At 44.0% G+C, this 19,863-nt stretch overlaps 1 pseudogene; it reads right to left on the reverse strand.

Annotated features, from left to right (window-relative positions):
* Positions 1-19,863, reverse strand: part of LOC142840327 (PRAME family member 8-like) — a 225,215-nt pseudogene that overhangs the window by 111,553 nt on the left and 93,799 nt on the right.

The following is a 19,863-nucleotide window of genomic DNA, read 5'->3' on the forward strand; positions in this document are numbered from 1 at the left end:
ATTCTCCATTTACCCAAGTGACTAGGGGAAAGATCCATCAGTACCAGGGCATCCGGATCTCTTGTCATCAACACAGGTGACTTCACTATTTTCTCATTCTGATGAAAGGACTGTGGAAACATGCCCATCATCACCAGGAACTCTGAAAGTGTCCAAATATGCACAAAGGACTCCAGAGTCTTCTTCTGCTTCCCAGGACACTGGGGAGTTTCTCTTATCTGCCAAAGGCACATTGGGAAATTCAACATCTTCAAAGCAGACTGTAGGACCTTTTCCATCCATGACAGAACCTCTGAGGTCTATCCAAAATACCCAGACACTATTAGGATATTTGCAATCTGGTCAGAGTTCTCTGGGAGTGTCTCAGGCTGCAGAAGGGCCTGTGGATCCTTCCTTATTTTCCCAAGGGTCTCTGGACTTATCTGTGTCTGCCAAAGGGACTCTAACACCACTGCTGTGTAATCAATGAACTAGGAAACACCTTGTTTCATCTAAAACCTGTCAGAAAACATCTCAGTCAGCACTAAATTCTCCACAACAACCACCATCTGTCTCAGGACTTCCAAATCCTTCCCAATCTGAACAGAGCACACTAGGATCTTTATCCTCTCCTCCAGGTACTGGAATATCTGCCCCAGATTCTGAGGAAATGTTCCAACTTTCTGCACGTTCAGGATATCCTGAACCTTTGCTATATTTTGGATTGCCTCTGGAACTTTCTGTGTGTGCACAAGGAACTCTGTGTCCTTTTTCATCTTCTCAAGAAAAACTTGATCCTTTACAGTCTATCTCTGGTAATCTGGAAACATCTCAACCTGCCCAAATGAATCTTAGCCATTTGTCATCTGTCAGAGAGCCTGTGGGAAACTCTCCATCCGTCCCTGGTCCTCAAGAGCCTTCACCTTTTAACAAAGAGACTAGAGAACTTTCTACATATGTCCCAGGTGACCCAGCACCTCCACTCTCTGCTCATCTCCCTCTAGAACTTAATGTATCTGCCCAGTGTTCGCTGAGTCCATCAGCATCTTTAAAAGGAACTCTAGCATCCTCATTATCTACAGAAGACATCCAAGGAATAGTCCAACATACACATAGTTATCATGGGCAACTGCCACATGTAAGAGAAACATTGGATACCTCTCCATCTCATGTAGGAAGTTCAGTATACCTACCTTGACCTAAGGAAACTCTGGGACTTTCCTCTTTTCACCAGGGGAGTCAAGCTTCTCACTGTGCTCAAAAAGCTTTGGGTTCCTGCCTGTCTATACAAGGGTCTATGGGACTCTCCACATCTGCACAAAGGAGTCTAGGACATCCTCCACCTGCCCAAGGTATCTCAGGCAGTTCCTCACATACACAACATACATGCTCACAGTCCACTTCTGCACAGAACACAGTAGCATATTCATCATCTACTCCAGTATCTCAGAGAAATAGCCAGCATGCCAAAAAAATGGTAGAAACTTTGAATTCTGCCCCAGGGTCTGCAAGAATTTCTATCACAGCACAAGGGTCTGTATAACCTTTGCTATCTCCCTGGGAGTCCCCAGGATATTCATCATCTGCACCAGGTGTACACAAAACTTCTACATCTACCATAGGACATGTGGTATCTGATGATGGGCTTATGGAACTTTCCATATCTTCCCAGGCAAATTCGGGTCCTTTCCATTCTTCCTAATGCCCCTTGGAACCTTACCTGTGTGTAGAAGGAACTTTTGGTCTCTCTAAACCTAGGCATGGCACTGTAGGACACTCTGTTTCATCCCTGGGACCTGTTGGATCTTGGCAGTCTGCCCACAGGGTTCAACAAACAGCTTCAGACTCTTCCGGATCTATGCCTTTTTCAAAAGAGAACCAAGACATTCCTTTACCTGGACAAGGGAATCTAGGACATACATCATCTTCCCTAGGGCCTTTCATAATTCCCATATCTGTTCAAGTGAGGTCATATCCTTTAGTATCTTCCCAAGAAGGGGTAGGACATTGCTTGTCTTCCCAGGGGACTCTGGAAGATTCTACCTGCATACATGGCAATCTAGGGATACCCAACTCTTCAACGGGGGATTTGGGAACTTCCCCCATCTAATGCAGGGACTCTAGGATCTTCTCCACCTGCCCAAGTGGATTTAATAATGTCTCCAACTGTCTCACGGACTCTGAGACCACTCCTGTCTGCCAGGGATATTCTAGGATCATCCACATCTGCCCAAGGGGCTATGAAACATTCATCAAATACTCAGGTGAATACAGAACCTTTGGCATATGCCCAAGATGATCTAAGACTGAGGTCTCCTCCCCAGGAAAATAAGGGACCTTTGCAATTTCCCCAGGGAGAATTAAAAGTATTGCTATCTGCCCAAGAGGGTTACAAAACTACTCTGTCTAATTCAGGGCCAGTAGAAAATTTCCTATCTGCTTCGGGAACTCCTGGCCTTTTCAATTCTGTACTCCAAGATGCTGGAGGATCTTCCTTATCCTCCCAAAATAAGGTGAGACTGTCCACATCATCACAGAAATATGTAGAATCTTCACCATCTCATCAAATGTCTCTGAAACATTCTCCATATTCTCAAGGGTCTATGGGAACTACCCCATCTTCACAAGGTACTCTTGTAGATTCCTCACAAGACAAAGTGTGGAAGAAATTGTCTGCTCCTGCCAAAGTGACTCTAGGACAGTCACCACATCACGAGAGTTATGAAGGAAATATTTCATCTACCCAAGGAACTGTGGAATTGTCTCCATCACAACATGAGGCTCTTGGACATTCCACACTTTTCCAATGGTCTCCAGAATCATCCACATCTTTTCCAAAAGTTCTAGGCCCTTCTTATGACCAAGGGGCTGTAAAACAGGTCCCATCTGTCCCAGGAGCTAGGCATTCTCTCTCTTGCCATGAGATAGTGCAAAATTTATTATCTTCCAAAGTTACTCTAGAAACGTCATCTTCTGTCCAGAGAGCTGTAGAAGCTCCATTAGATAAGCAGGGTGCTCTACCACTTCAGCCTCATTTCCAAGGGTGTCTGGGACCTTCCCAATGTACTCCAAAGACATTAGAATCTTTGCCATCTCACAAAAGAGTTTTGAAATTTTTAGAATCTTTATCAGGATCTCTAGGAACTATGACACCTCTCCCAGCAACTCTGGGAAATTCTATATCTGCTCATGGTGATTTGTGCCCTTGTGATTCTGACGAACAGATTCAGGGATCACCATCTTCTCTCTGGAAAGCTCTTCAATTTTCTCCATCATCTAAAGGTTCACTAGAACCTCCTCCATCTGTACCAGAGACTTTGGAATCTATATTGTCAGATCAACTGTGTTCAGAAATGTCTATAACTACCCAGGGTTCTCTAGGACCTTCACCACATCAGCAAGGGTGTTTAGGAGACTCACTGTTTACGAAAGGGTTTCTGGGATCTTCCATATCAGTACAAGAGTATGTACAACATTCAAACCATGACCAAGGGACTCCAGAAACTTCTCCATCTTCCCAAGAGGATCTTGGCCTTTCTTTAGCCAAAGAGATTTTAGGATATTTACCATCTTCTCCTAGCTATTGTAGATTTTCTCAAACTTCAGAACATTGTCTAGGAACATCACCACCTACCCAAGGTTCTAGACAGACATCATCATCTGTCCATGAGTCTGTAGAACCAGCTCCATCATCTCAAAGTGTTCCAGGAATCCAGGCTCCTGTGGAGGAACCTCCCAGTCCTTCTGAATGTACACCAAAGGCATCAGAACCTTTGCCATCTTACCAAGAGCTCTGTAAGACCTTAAAATCTGTCTCAAGGTTTTTAGAAACTTTGGTCTCTGTCCTAGAGTCACTAAGACTTTCAACATCTGCCCAAGGTGCTGTGAGCTCTTTTATATGTGACCAAGTGATACTGGGATCACCAACATTTTCCAAGGAAACTCTGGAATGTTTTCCATTTGAACAGGGATGTGTGAAATCTGCCCCATGTCAAATGGGGCCTATAAGACCTTCACTAACAGACCAAGGTTTAGAGGAAGTGTCTTCTGGGGGGGAAGTAACTCTGCAAGATTCACCACCTCAGAAAATCTATTTAGAAAATGTGTTGTCTACAAGAGGGGACCTGGGACTGACCACATGATCACAGGATTCTCTTGGACATTCACCATATTATCAAGGGTTTCTGGGACATTCAGGGTATGCCCAGTATTCTGTGCAACCTTCTGTATCTGAAAATAAAATTTTAGGACCATCGATATCTCCTGAGGAAACTCTGGAACTTTCTCCTCTTGACCAAGGATCTGTGAGGCCCACTCCACCTGCACATGGGACTATGGTACCCACTCCCTCAGAAAATGGTTGTCAGACAATATGTTCAAGTGTACAAGGAACTACACAATATCAGCATAGTTGTATAGGAATTTCATCCCATTTGCAAGAGGGTCTGGGAGTGTCCATACCACTGCAAGGATCGCTTGGACATTCACCATCTGCTCAAGGGTCTCCAGATAATTCCTTGTCACCCCAACATGCTCCATGCCCTTGTCTGGATTCAGGGCCCTTAGGACATTTGTCAGCTGATATAGGAGAAGTTGGACTTTCTGACTCTCCCCAGGGGACAACAGAAATTGCACCATTTACCGAAAGTACTCTAGAAAGGCCACTTTCTACCCATGGGATTATAGAAGCTTCACTATCTTCCCAAGATGATCTAGAATTTCCACCTCCTTCAGTACAGACTCTGCAACCTTCCCCACTTAGTCCAATGAGAACAGAACCATTGCCATCTACAAAAGAGGTTTGTAAACCTTCAAGGTCTGTATCAGGTACTCTAGAATCTTTTCCATCTGTGCCAGGGGCTCTGGGACTTTTCAAATATAACCAAGGTGTTCTGGGACCTTTGGTATCCGACCAAGGGAATCTGGGACCATCAACATCTCTCCATAATACTTGGGAACATCCCAAAGGAGTCCAAGGGGCCCTAGAATCTGTGCCATCTACCCAAGAATCAGTGGGGCATTGCTTTTCAACAGAGTTTCCAAGAATGTTCATTTGTGCCCCTAGCAACTTTATTCCCAATCCTCATGAAGACTCCCTGAGACATTCCTATTTTCCCAAAATGAGCTCTAGACATTCCAATAAAACCAAAAAAATGTCAAGACATGTCCAATTTCCTGAAGTGGATATCAGATATTCATTTTTGGAGCTTGATGGCTTAACATCTTTTCTTTTTGTCAAAAGTAGTCTCACATCTTCTGTATATGTCAATAAAGAATCAAGTTGCACCTTTATTCCTGAAAGGAGCATCCCACCCCCAAAATCATCAGATTTGAGCCTATCTAGTTCCCCTGATGAAGGAGATTTCAGATTTTCTCCCTCATCAGGAGGTGGATCCACACATTCGAAAGTGAAGAAATTAAAATTAAGACATGCTTTAGAAAAAGCAGTCCTCAAGTCGGTCCCATCAGAAGATGAAGACTTGAAACTTCACCATTCTTCCAAAAAGGGGGGGGGGGGGAGCAAAGACTCCAATTCTGACAAACACAGTGTGAGGCTTAAAACTGAGCCCAAAGAGACCCTCACTACTTTTCCCTCTGCCAAGGGAGGCTACAGATCCTCACAATCTCATGAGGAGGGACTCAGAAGTTCTTCATCTCATGATGGCATCCCTAGACACTTCAAATCTATGAAAACTAAATTGGAACAGGTCCCCTCTAACAAAACAAATATTCCTGTTTCTCATTCAGAACATAAGCAATGCGGCTTTAGGTACAGTGGCGCGCGAACTGTACCTAGGGTGTAACACAAAATCGGGTGTTACAATCACCCTGAAAGACCCTCGACGAGGACCTCTTTTCGGGAGGAGACCTCCCCAATGCCAAGGAACAGGCCGCAAGAGGTTTATTGAGTAGACACAGTGGATGCGGGTCTCCATAGCCTGCCTGCAGCAAGCAGAGTGGGCCCTTTGTTTGCGAGCTACACAAGCAGCACGGAGTTTCAATCTGGGCACCGGTTGAAACATCATTGTGGTCAGTGAGTGCTGAGGCAGCCGGGAACAGGGAACTCAGACGTTTCTCAGCCCGCCTACACTTCCTGGTCATCCTACAGGGGCTATACTGCCCGATACCTCCTCTCTCTTCCTATCCCATCCAGCTTACCTCCAGATCCCCCCACTCCCTGTCTCCCTCCCTCCCTCCCTTCTTTGGCGGCATAGCACCTCCCAGCTCACCCTGCTCGGGCTCTGGGATCGAACTCAAATCGGGAGGGCAAAGGGGAGGGCGGTAGCTCCTTTGTCTCCATAGCCTGCCTGCAGCAAGCAGGGTGGGCCCTTTGTTTGCAAGCTACACAAGCAACATGGAGTTTTGATATGGGCACCGGGAGATACATCATGGTGGTGAGTGAGTGCTGCGGCAGCCGGGAACAGGGAACTCAGACATTTCTCAGCCCGCCTACACTTCCTGGTCATCCTACAGGGGCTATACTGCCCGATACCTCCTCTCTCTTCCTATCCCATCCAGCTTACATCCAGATCCCCCAGCCCCTGTCTCTCTCCCTCCCTCCCTTCTTTGGCGGCATAGCACCTCCCACCTCAGCCTGCTCGGGCGCTGGGACCGAACCCGAATCGGGAGGGCAAAGGGGAGGGCGGTAGCTCCTTTGTCTCCATAGCCTGCCTGCGGCAAGCAGGGTGGACACTTTGTTTGCGAGCCACCCAAGCAGCACAGAGATCCGTTCTGGACACCAGGAGAAACATCACTGGGGAGTGACATCACTGGGAAGGTACATCAGTGGGCAAGAAGACCTGATCCTGTAAAGGAAGATCCATAGGGGAGCATTCGGAGGAAAAGATGGGCAGGCGCCAAGGCAAGAATTCACCCCACAATCTGAAAAACAACATGAAACCACCAGAACCCAGCGACCTCACAGCAGGAGGACATGAACACCTTAATCAAGAAGAAGTAGAAAAAACTGACTTAATGAAAGTGATAGAGGCCCTTAAACAGCATATAAAAAACACCCTTATAGAAATGGATGAGAAGTATAACAGAAAGTTTGAGGAATTGAGTAAATCAGTGAGTGAATGATACCCTAGGAAACCAAGGAAAAACAATTAAGCAGATAATGGAAACAGTTCATGACTTGAAAACTGAAATGGAGGCAAAGAAGAAAACACAAACAGAGGGCCGGCTGGACATGGAAAATCTAGGTAAACGAATAGAGACTACAGAAACAAGCATAACCAACAGAATACAAGAGATAGAAGAAAGAATCTCAGATTCTGAGGATAACATAGAGAAAATAAACGCACTGATCAAAGAAAACAGCAAGTCCAGCAAACTCTCATCACAAAACATTCAGGAAATATGGGACACAATAAAAAGACCAAACCTAAGAATAATTGGAGTAGAAGAAGAAGAAGAAGTGCAGCTCAACGGTCCAGAAAATATACTTAATAAAATTATAGAAGAAAACTTTCCCAACCTGAAGAAAGATGTACCTATGAAGGTTCAAGAAGCATACAGAACACCAAATAGGCTGGATAAAAAAAAAATCCCCTCGCCATATAATAATCAAAACACAAAATATACAGAATAAAGAAAGAATATTAAGAGCCGCAAAGGAAAAAGGCCAAGTTACTTATAAAGGTAAACCTATCAGACTTACACCTGACTTCTCCATGGAAACCATGAAAGCCAGAAGGTCCTGGATAGGTGTACTGCAAAAACTAAGAGACCATGGATGCAAGCCCAGACTACTATATCCAGCTAAGCTTTCGTTCACTATAAATGGTGAAAACAATATTTTCCAGGATAAAAACAAATTTAAACAATACGTAGCCACAAATCCAGCCTTACAGAAAATAATAGAAGGAAAATCACTAATCAAGGAGTCCAACAATGCCCACAATAGTTAAGGGAGCCACCTTAGGGTTGGCAAGAGACTTGAACCTAGAGTGGCTCCCCGGAGCCTAAGGCGATGTCCCCAGTTAGTTCCTTGGGCAGCTGAGGATAGGGAACCTGAAATGACCCTATCCTAGAGCAATACTGACAAATATCTTGCATATCACCATAGAACCTTCATCTGGTGATGGATGGAGATAGAGACAGAGACCCACACTGGAGCACTGGACTGAGCTCCCAAGGTCCCAATGAGGAGCAGAAGGAGGGAGAACATGAGCAAAGAAGTCGGGACCACGAGGGGTGCACCCACCCACTGAGACAGTGGAGCTGATCAATTGGGAGCTCACCAAGGCCAGCTGGACTGTGACTGAAAAAGCATGGGATAAAACTGGACTCTCTGAACATGGCGAAACATGAGGGCTGATGAGACGCCAAGGACAATGGCACGGGGTTTTGATCCTAAGCAATGTGCTGGCTTTGTGGGAGCCTAGCCAGTTTGGATGTTCACCTTCCTAGATATGGACGGAGGGGGGAGGACCTAGGACTAACCACAGGGCAGGGAACCCTGACTGCTCTTTGGACTGGAGAGGGAGGGGGAGAGGAGTGGGGAGAGGGGGAAAAGGGTGGGAGGAGGGGGAGAAGGGTGGGAGGAGGGGGAGGGAAATGGGAGGCTATGAGGAGGTGGAAACTTGGTTTTTTTCTCCTTTTCTCAATAAAAAAATGAATGAATGAATGAATGAATAAATAAATAAAAGAACTTAAGCAATGCAAACAATCCTCTTTGTCAAAAATAGGATCCAGACATTCATCTTCCAGAAGGGACCAGAAAACAAAAGCTACTCCACACAAGGGCATAGAACCTTCCAGCTCTAAGGGAGGCTGCAGATCCTCACAATCTCATGAGGAAGGCCTCAGATGTTCTCCATCTCCCCAAGGTAGCCCTATACATTCCACATCTACCAAAACCAAATTGGAACAGGTCGCCTCTAACAAAGCAGATGTTCATGTTTCCCATTCAGAACACGAGGCCTGCAAACTACGCTCTTTGTCCAAATCAGGGTCCAGACATTCATCTTCCAAAAGGGACCAGAAACCAAAACCTACTCCTCAAGAGTGCATAGAACCTTCCAGCTCTAAGGGAGGCTGCAGATCCTCACAATCTCATGAGGAGGGTGGCAGAAGTTCTGTATCTCCCCAAGGCAGCCATAAACATTCCAGGTCTATCAAAACCAAATTGGAACAGGTCCCCTCTAACAAAGCATGTGTTTATGATTCCCCCTCTGAAGATGAGGGCTGCAAACAACCCTCTTGGACAAAAAAAGGGTCCAGACATTCTTCTTCCAAAAGGGAGAAAAAAAAAACAAAAGTTACTCCCCAAGAGAAAAATAGAACCTGCCATCTCTAAAAGAGCCTGCAGATCCTCACGATCTCTGGATGACTGCAGAAGGCATCATTCTCCCCAAGGCTTCCCAAGACATTTCCAAAATCTACCAAAACTTAATCTAAAAAGGCCCCTTCTGGCAAAGCAGATGTTCACGCTTCCCATTCAGAACACAAGGGCTGGAAACATTCTGCTTTCTCAAAAAGATGGCTCAGACATTTTCCATCTGCCAAAATGGATCACACAGCAAAAGCTAATCCTGAAGGGAACAAAGAATGTTCCATTTCAACAGAAGAAGAAATGGAAATTACTCCCTTTCCTGAAGTGATCCTCAGACATTCCACCTTTTCCTGTGAGACTTCCAGCCTTACTTCTACTACTTCTACCAGGACAAGACTCAGACATTCCCCTTATACTCAAGAAGCAATAAAAACTTCCCCACCAGCTAAATAAAGCTTCAACTCATCTCTGGATGGAGACAGCCCCAATGGGAATGCCAAACTTTTCTCATCACCACAGAGGATTGATGTCCATGAAGAAGGTCTTTAGACATGCTCTTTCTATCCAAGAGGGACTAAAAATTCCACTAGTGTCAAGAGAGGATGGGGGGGGGGAGTTGCTGCCTGTTCAATTGGGACTCATATATTTACTAGGTCAAAAAGAGTCCCACGACATTCCTTGTTGTCAAAAAAAATCTGTAAACACCCCATTTCAACCAGAGGTCCAGAGATCTTCCCTCTCTTACCAAGGAGGAGGCAAGTCATCTCGTATGAACTTGAGGCCCCCGTATGTGAACCTTCTGTCCATGGAGACCACATACATTCGTGGTCAGTCCCATGCAGTCTCCAAATAATCCTGCTGCAAAAACAGAACCGGGGTTCTAGCCTCTTCTCTCAAGTAGGTATCAGACCATCTCAATGTAACCGAAGGGGCCTCAGACTTTCCAGTGGCTACCCTGTTGAAAGCACCCTTGGAATGTTTCAATCTGAAAGAGTGAGCAACATCCATAGCCAATCTAACCCACTGAGCCCCAGGTATGCTCCTTGTGACCACATGGAATTCAGAAATGTACCTTCTACTCAAGAATGAGCCAAAATGTTAACTTTTGCCTTAGCAAGCTGCCAACATAACCATTGTGCCCATGAAGGCTTCAGACCTTACAAGTCTATCAAAATGAAGTTCTAAAGATGCTCATCTCAAGAGTGGAGCATAAGCCCTACTCTCTCTTATCATGGCATCTTTAGATCTTATCTACAAGTGGACTTCATCTTTTCCCACGCTGTGCCCCACAGGACCAATAGGAGTTTAGAACTTTTCCTTGTCATCAAACATCTATGAAACCTTTGACTTCCATTCCTGGATACCTCAGATGCACACTGAGGTATCACATAGGTCTCAGAAGGTAGGTATTTCCCTTTTAATTAAGATTAGGACACAACTTCTACCTAGAACATGCTATACAATCTGTGACCCACTGAGAATAGCATACGCTTCTTCTGACTAATGTGGTCCAAGAGTGACATCATCTGACCTAGCAGGTCACAGAACAACTCTCACTGTCTAAGATCCTCAGAGTGTTTCCAGTTCTAATCATCTGACTGCATGACCTCTGTCCAAAATTAAAATGACCCTGGTACCTGAAGTCCTAGAACATTAGAGCATCCAGCAGTGCCCTAAACCCAGGATATGTGCCTCAACTTTATTAGCAGAAATAAAGAAGCTAGACCCTTCATGTCAAGAAGTAGAAGTAGTTACCTGAATTGGTCCAGAGACCTAGCTGAGAATTGCCTTCTCGCTTCTTGGAGATTGATCATACTGCTGCCTGCCCTGCATGACATGGGTGCTCTACATGCTCATGAAGATTAGAAAAGGAAATATTCAGGCATTCACTAATCTCCAAATTGACTCTTGATTTTCCACTGCCCCCTTCCAGACCCTTTGACTTTTCTGTTTTCCCAAACACAGCATGAGACATTCTGTCTCCAAAGAATGGTGTCCTCAAATTCCCTGTTTTCCTGTAGGTGCCTCAAATATCCTCACCCTGTACTAGTGTTTCGAAAATTGGGTTTCTGACAAATGGGCCTCAAACATATTCCTTCAGACCCAGGAGTATTTACTCATACTTTCCCCAGTGACTGAAGTGGAGCTCAAACTGTTATCAAGAACTCACAGGGTGCTAAGGCACATCTCTTCTGAACCAGGAATGAGAATGCAACATTAATTCTCAAACAGGCTATAGCCCTACCACTACAGAAACACAGATATTCCAAACTCTTGTATGGACAGAGGGGTCTTCTGATCTGTCCTTCAGAACCAGAGATTTCTCAGATATTCCCAAATGGCCCAGGTAGCCTCAATCTTATCTGTCTAGAACCAAGGGGGCTTGGTGTGATTCTAGGCAAAGGGAGTTTCAAACTAGTATCCCCTCAATACCAAAACTGTCCTTCAGCCATTTCACATTGTTCAAGGGTACATTGACACAATTTTCCCTTGAGATCCAGGAGATCTCAGACATTCAATAATTGCTAAACAACCTCATTCTTACAACTTCAGAACAAAAGTGTCACACACATTCTCAATGACTGAAGGGGACCTAGGACTTACAACTTGAGAAGCAAGTGGACTCAGACATCTCCAATGTCCCAAGGTCATAAAAACAACCCCTTTAGAAACAATGAGCCATAGAATTTTGGCAAAGTCACAACATGTCTTCAGACTCATTCTTCCAGAACCAGGACAATTCATGCCTCAGTTAAAATCTCCATCAGGTCTTGGATATCCCCCTCAGAAGTAAACTAACTCACTAATTCAGGGAGCTGACACCTCTCTGAAATTTCTTCTGAAGAGAGACTTGGACTTATTTTCCCAAACCACAGTAGCCCCTGACTTCCATCATATGCCAAATAGGGGCTGTAGTAACATACATTCTTTGACTAATACAACTTTAGCCTTCCTCTGTCTGTATTGGAGGGGTCTGGGGCACACCACTTTGATGAAGCAAGCTACAGAAGTGGCCTTGTGACTGAAGAGTGTGTCTCAGATATTTAGACCTGACTAACAGGTACCTGAGTCTGAGTCCCTATTACCAAGAAAAACATAAGGGCTTCTCTTTGTGTTCAGGGCCAACTCAGGTCTATCCAACAACTAAGAGAGACTAGAGCTTCTCCCCCAAACCAAAGTGGCTAGGAAATACACATTTGACCACCAAAAAAACCTCATGGAACTCTAGATGGGAGTGACATGGCACAAAAATAGAATCGTCACCCTGAATCCAAGGCCATCTATTTTCAAGCTACTCATCAGAAAGGTGCCTGTCCTCCATGTCCACACCTGTGCAGGTTATTATGAGTTTAAACGGGGAACACACCTAGGGACTGTGACTCAACTTTTCAGAGAAACCCGCTGATTGCTCTCTAACCTCAGAAGGAGCCCTCAGAGATAAGGATTTTCAAGAGTTCACTGAAGATTTGGAGAAGGACTAGGGAGTGCATGGACCTCCTCTTTCCTAAAGGTAAGTAGTGGCATTCCCCTTTGCCCAACAAGGTCTTGCATCTGTCTTCTTTCCCATACCTTGTTTCTCTTCTTTTCTTTTCTTTTTTTTTTTTTTTGCATTGATGACTTGGGCCTTAAAATATCCCATTTTGGCCCAAGGGCACAAGATTCAAGAAGTGTGAGCAAATCCTGGAATCCATGCCAATTCCTTGAGTAAAATCACCCTTTACTGTGTGGTCTCCTCATTCCCACCCAGATCTAGGACTCCCTCCCAAGCTCTTAACGAATCCTAGATTTAATGCTTGATTTCTTGCAGATTCAGCTAAATATATGGACATCCTAAACTGGGAAGAGGAGTTAGATGGTGAGGCAATGCTAGGACCATATGAGGTATGGAAGTCAATTGAATTTATGCTTGGAGTAATATATTTTTACACTCTGACCCTATCTTCCTTGCCACATGGGCCTCAGAAACTCCTTTCTCCCCAAGGGTACTTACTCCTTCTCCCTTTGATCATAAAGACATCATATATTCCCCTGAATCAAAGGGAGCCCGGCATCTTTCCAGTTTGTCTTAAGGAAACTTATATATTCATTTTGGGTGAGGGGGCCACACACTTCCTGATATTACCGGGTGGGTTTGAGACATTCTTCTTAACAAATGAGTCCCAGATTTTCCCTCCATTCCAAGATAAACTCTAGGCCCAATACTTATTTAAAAAGAAACTCTGACTCTAAAGTACCTGCCAAGGAAGGTGGGTACATTCTACTTACCTTGGCCAAGGTAACTTTAGACACACCCTTTCATTTCAAGGGGATTAATACAAACTCCTCTGATCAAGAGGATACAGATCAGATCAGTGACATGAAAATTTGGTCATATCTTCACCAATTTCTCATGTATGCTTTAAATAAATACTCCCTGACGTCGACCTCCTCAGAGCAACCACTTCTATCTGTGGAAACCTCAGCTCTATTCCTCTAACTGAGAAGGTCTTAATGTCTCCCTTTTTATCTGGGTGTCCAGGCATGCCCAGATAACACTGAGCTGTTATCCTAGGACAAAACAGTAAATATCTGATTCTTCTACTTTTAAGATTCTCACCAGAAATGAAGCAGTCCCATCGCATCTCCTTTGCCTCTACTGTACTGGCTAAGGAAAGGAATTGCTCCACTCTGGTTTGAGGGCCCAGGTCCAAAGTGTAGAATTTGAGACTGGATCTTAAGCTATGTGCTTCAGTCTAATCAATAGAAGTCCACTTTTCCAACCATTGCTGCCTATATATGAACTATGAAGACAACCTGAAAGAAGAGGCAACATTGCCAGGGACAGCCATGTAGGTTCATTGAAGAAGGCTTTGGTTGCTCCCGAACTATGCAAGACTCAACTGATGATGTGGGAACTCTAAAGAACAGCTGGAAGTTGAAGTGCAGTGATGGGACCCTCCTTCACTGAATGAGGTAGCAGTGACATTCACCTGCAACAGAATGGTGCATGACACTTACCACCTCTGCCCAAGGGGTTTTCATCTCACACCCTTAGCCAACTAGGGCTCAAAATTTTCCCTTTTACACAAAGGCCCCAGTGTTTCTCTTCTTCACAAGTTACCTCACTCTTACGTCACTGAAGAGAATATCAGACCTTCCTCCTAGGACAGAACCTATTCTAGACCTTCCCCATTTGCCCAAATTGGTCTTAAGTATGCATTTTATGGAAAATGCCCTCAAATTTTCTTATTTTGCAAGTTTGATCCAAGTCTTTTCCAAAAGATTAAAGAGTCCTCAGACCACGTATTCCTTACACGACTCACGCTTTATAAGTGAGAATCAGATCTGCCCACATTCACTCCAGTGTAAAGCAAAGGGGGTCTATGATTATGCCCTTTAACCAAAAAGACTACAGAGATCTAATTATTTGCCCAAGGATGTCTGGCCTATGCCACAACGATGAATAAGACTTCAGAATTGGCTCCCATGACCAACCAGGTATCATTTCTTCATTCTATATTCAGATCTAGCCTCTGACACTGGGAGGCCCTAGAGCTTCCCCTTCCTTTCATGGGCAACATTCACTGGACCCCTGGACTCATCTTACCTTTATGCCAATCCCTACAACCAAGTTTGCTAGGAAAACACTTGCACCCAATAGGACCTCTGAAGATATTAGGTTTAGATCAGAGGTCAAAATATAGAAAGCTAAAACTAATAGTCGTGTTATCTGCCCAGAAGTTAGTTGTCCTGAATGCAACGTTCACATCTTTCATTGATGGATAAACACAGAACAATACAACCTTTAGAAAGCATAAGGTCCACAGAACCACTCAACATCTTGGAAGAGTGTTGTATTGCTTCTTGCATTCTTCTCAACAGGCGATGTAGTATATAGATCATGGGAGCCGGGCAGAACAGTTGGAAGCAAATGATGCAGAACTAAACCATTGCCCCATCACCCAAGGTAAGCTAGGCCTTTCCCTTCTGCACAATGGAGTGAGTGGATCTTGCTATTTGGTTAAACAGGGCCTGGCACTTTCTAATCAATTCATTTCAGAATGACCTCAGAAGCTTCCCCTCTGAATAGAGGCTCTCCAAAATGTCCCTATTCTCAAGGCATCTCACACCATGCCCTTTTGATGATGGGTTATTAGAACTTCCCATGGGTTAAAGTAGTCATCAGGCATTTCTGCTATTACAAACAACAGTGAAGGACATCAATCTCTGTTCAAGAAGAGTCAAAAGAATGACTGTTTTTTACTAAAGTCATCGCAGAATTTTCATTTTGCTCAAGGGGACAAGGGTCAAAGGGTCCCTCAGAGAATGTGCTCATGTACCACAGAATTATCCCACTAATGGAGGACCTGAGATATTTCCATTCTAACCATGACCACCAAGAAAATACATGTGTGACCCAAGGGACTTCACCAAGCTCTGCTCTGAGATCATAAAACCTAAGCCTTGGGTCATCTTTCCTTCATTAGAGTCACCAGAATGAAAAGGCCTCATTCTTCATGCCCACACCAGTGTAGCTGATGATAATCTTCAAGAGGTCTTAGAACAAGCCGGGCGATGGTGGCGCACGCCTTTAATCCCAGCACTCGGGAGGCAGAGGCAGGCGGATCTCTGTGAGTTCGAGACCATCCTGGTCTACAGAGCTAGTTCCAGGACAGGCTCCAAAGCCACAGAGAAACCCTCTCTCGAAAAAAAAAAAAAAGAGGACTTAGAACATGAGATTGCCAATCATGACTGACGGATGATGCTCAGATTGCTGCCAGGCATGCCACAGTGTGCTTAGAGATGTGAATCTTCTAAACTGTGGTGAAGTCCTTCATCCACTGCACAAGCTAGACTGGGACACTCTCTTTCCACTAAGTGGTTTGTGACTTTGCTACTCTCTCTAAGTCTACTGAAATCTTCCACTCTTAAACACCATCACTTTCTGTCTATTAGACCTCAAATGCACACTCTGTAACCAAGAGGGCCTGATATCTAACCTCCATAATTGAGGGGGCTAAACAGCATACCTTCCTTCCAAGGCCCCATGATTTTCCAATTCCAGTCAAAAAGGCCTTCAAAAGTAACTCTCTCTTATGAAGGATTAAATATTTCACTTTTTGTTGAAGGAGAGCTCAAACTACCTACTTTTATTTAAATATGTTTCACCTCCAATACATCATCTGAGAGGTATGCTCCTTATGTTCAAGGGCCCTCAAATTCCAGCCCTCTGTCTCACATCACATCAATATTTAATTGCCTATAAATCCTTGGGGAAGGATGTGGCCTCATAAGCCCCCTCCTTTACTAACTGTTAACTGTCTATAATTCTCAGGGAAGGATGTGGGATCATAAGCCCCTTTCCCATTCCATGTAGAAAAATTAATGGACCCAATCTTGTGTAGGTCTCCTTCAGGAAATCATAGCTGCTGATAGTTGAAGAAGGTAATGGCTACATCATTCCCAGAGAACACAGTGTTCCATAACAATTGGCTAACTGTAAGTGAAGTTATAGGATAGCCTGGAATACATGAGATCTTGTATAAAAAAAATTAAAAAGAGAGTATGCAAGATGGCTTAGTGGCTGCCAGGTGGTAGCGGGGGCACAGGCCTTTAATCCCAGCACACAAGAGGCAGAGGCAGGTGGATATCTGTGAGTTCAAGGTCAGCCTGGTCTACAGAGCTAGCTCCAGGATTGCTAGGGCTGTTACACTGAGAAATCCTGTCTCATACTACGCCCCCCACAAAGGATTAGTGGATGAAGATGCCTCTACCACTAAGTCTGACCACCTGAATTTGAGTACCAGTACACGGAGCAGGAGAGAAATGACTCTCACAAACTGTTCTCTCACTTCCTCATGTCACATGTCTGAGCGGGCATGTGTACAAGCACAAACCCACATTAATTTTTTTTTAAAGGATGGGGCAATAGCTCAAGCAGTAAAGTTCTTGCTCTTCAAGCATGGGACCTGAGTCTGATAATGCTAGAATCCATATAAGAATGCTAGGCATAAAAGTATGCACTTGCAATTCCAGAAGTAAGGAGGAAAAGAAAGACAATTGCTTGCAGGACTGTCATAGTCAGTAACCTCCAGGCCAATGAGGAAACCATGTCTCAAGGAAGGGGATGGCATTCTTGAGAATGGCACCTGAGGTTGTCCTGTGGTGCGCACACACACACACACACACAAACCTGCACACACAAATACACAATGAATAATAAAAAATTAATGTAAACTAGGCATGGCTTCTCACAGCTGTAACCCCATCCCCAAATGGGGACTATCAAATGTACACATCATCTAATACTTTCCCAAATTGGCTTATTCCTGAATGAATGTAAATTTAGTTCTATCGGGAATTCCCCAAGGCCAGCTGGCCTGGGTCTGAAAAAGCATGGGATAAAACCGGACTTGCTGAACATAGCGGACAATGAAGACTACTGAGAACTCAAGAACAATGGCAATGGGTTTTTGGTCCTACTGCACGTACTGGCTTTGGGGGAGCCTAGGCAGTTTGGATGCTCACCTTACTAAACCTGGATTGAGGTGGGTGGTCCTTGGACTTCCCACAGGTCAGGGAACCCTGATTGCTCTTCGAGCTGATGAGGGGGAGGGACTTGATCAGGGGAGGGGGAGGGAAATGGGAGGCGGTGGCGCGGAGGAGGCAGAAATCCTTAATAAATAAATAAATTTTAAAAAAAACCAACAACAACAACAAAAAAAAAAAAGAGTGACTAAACAGGTGGCTAGAAAGATGGCTTGGTGGTTAAGAGCATTTGCTGTCCTTGCAGAGGACCTGGGCTTAATTACCAGCATCCACATGTTGACCCGCAACCATCTATAACTCCCAGTCTTAGGCGATCAAATACCTTCTTCTGGCCTCTGTGGACACTTGGTATATATATGGTGCACAGACATACAAGCAGGCAAACACCATACACATAAAAGAGTGATTAAAAAGGGCTAGAGTGATGCTTCAGTGGTTAAAAGTGCTTGCTGCTCACTCAGAGGATGGAAGTTCAGAAGACACACAAGAGGTAGGCAGCTCACACTGCCTATAACTCCAGCTTCAGGGATTTTGACACCCTTTTCTGGTCTCCCTGGGCACCTGCAAATATATGTGATGCCCATATTTAAATTTTAGGAAGATTAAAATTAATTTCAGAGTAAATAGTAAAATATACTGATAATGTTGTTAGACTTTTTGTATTAAACATTTTTTTAAAGCTAGTAAGACAAGATTTTGGCTTTTATTTTTGAGATGGATCTCATGTAATACAAGTTGTACTGGCTACATAGCTGAGAATAACCTCTAACTCCTGACGCTCCTACCACTCTGCCTCCCAAGTGCTGGAATTTACTATTTGTATATGTGAGTGAGAGTGTGATTACAAGGGTTCCACAGTGTTCATGTGAAGGTAAAGGCAAACCTTTTAGGGTTTGGTTCTCTTTTTCCACTGTGGAATCAGGAGATTGAACTCAGGTCATCAGTCTTGTGTGGCAGGCACTTTATCCATCAAGCCATCTTACTGGCCTCTTCTCTGTGTCTTCTAATACTAATATGTTAGAGAAATAAAGTTTCACTTGTTCAGAAAAAAAAAGATTTTACATGTGCTAAGCGAGTGCTTTTCTATAAGCAACATCTTGCAGCCTTAGTTGGACCTTTAAAAAAAACAGGTGTTGCCCGTGAAGTGGTGGCACATACTTTTAATACCAACACTCAGGAGGCAGAGGCAGGTGGATCTCTGTAAGTTTGAGGCCAGCCTAGTCTACAAGAACTAGTTCCAGGACAGGCTCCAAAGCTACAGAGAAACCCAGTCTCAAACAAACAAACCCCCAGGTGTTACATTAAAATAAAAAAATTTGAACTGCTTCATTAAAAAGAATTTTAAGTTATATCCTGAATTCTCATAGACATACCATATACTCTACAAATTCTCTTTAAAAATAAAAAATTTTAAAAACATCTTAGTTATACCTAGATGTGCTCACATTCAAATGTAATCCCAGAATTTCAGAGGGAAAAGAGGGAGAATCCTGAGTTTGCGGCTGGGATAGGATACATAGGAAGTCAATACCATCCTGAGCTACACAGCGAAAGCCTGGCTTGAAAAATCAAAAGCTAGGTATGCAGTTCAGTGGCAGAGCATTTGCTTAGCATGCACTAGAGCCTGAGCTTGATTCTTAGAACAGAGAGGAGAAAACAGATTGTCTCAGCTGCTAAAATGCATCAGTTGAACTGCCACAGAGCCTGATTACCTAAGTTCAATCGCTGGAACCCACATAATGCAAAGAGAAAACTATACAAGTTGTCCTTCGAGAACGTATGCTCACACTGAGCACATGTGCATACACCTACCTACACACACACTAAAATATATAAAAATAAGTTAAAAGCACTTAAAATAAATGCAGTAAAAATAATTAAATTCATTTGTTTATATTTTCATTCTCTCTCTTCTTTCCCTTCATACTGCCCCTCTTTCTCTTTCTGAGACAGAACCTTCTTATGTAACCCTGGTTGGATTGAACTTGTAATATACACCAGACCAGCCTTGAACTTCCAGTGATCCTCCTGCTTTTGCATCCCAACTGCCAGGATCACAGGTATGTATTACCATG

This window comes from Microtus pennsylvanicus, chromosome X, assembly GCF_037038515.1.
Source record: "Microtus pennsylvanicus isolate mMicPen1 chromosome X, mMicPen1.hap1, whole genome shotgun sequence".
In the NCBI taxonomy this organism is placed as follows: domain Eukaryota; kingdom Metazoa; phylum Chordata; class Mammalia; order Rodentia; family Cricetidae; genus Microtus; species Microtus pennsylvanicus.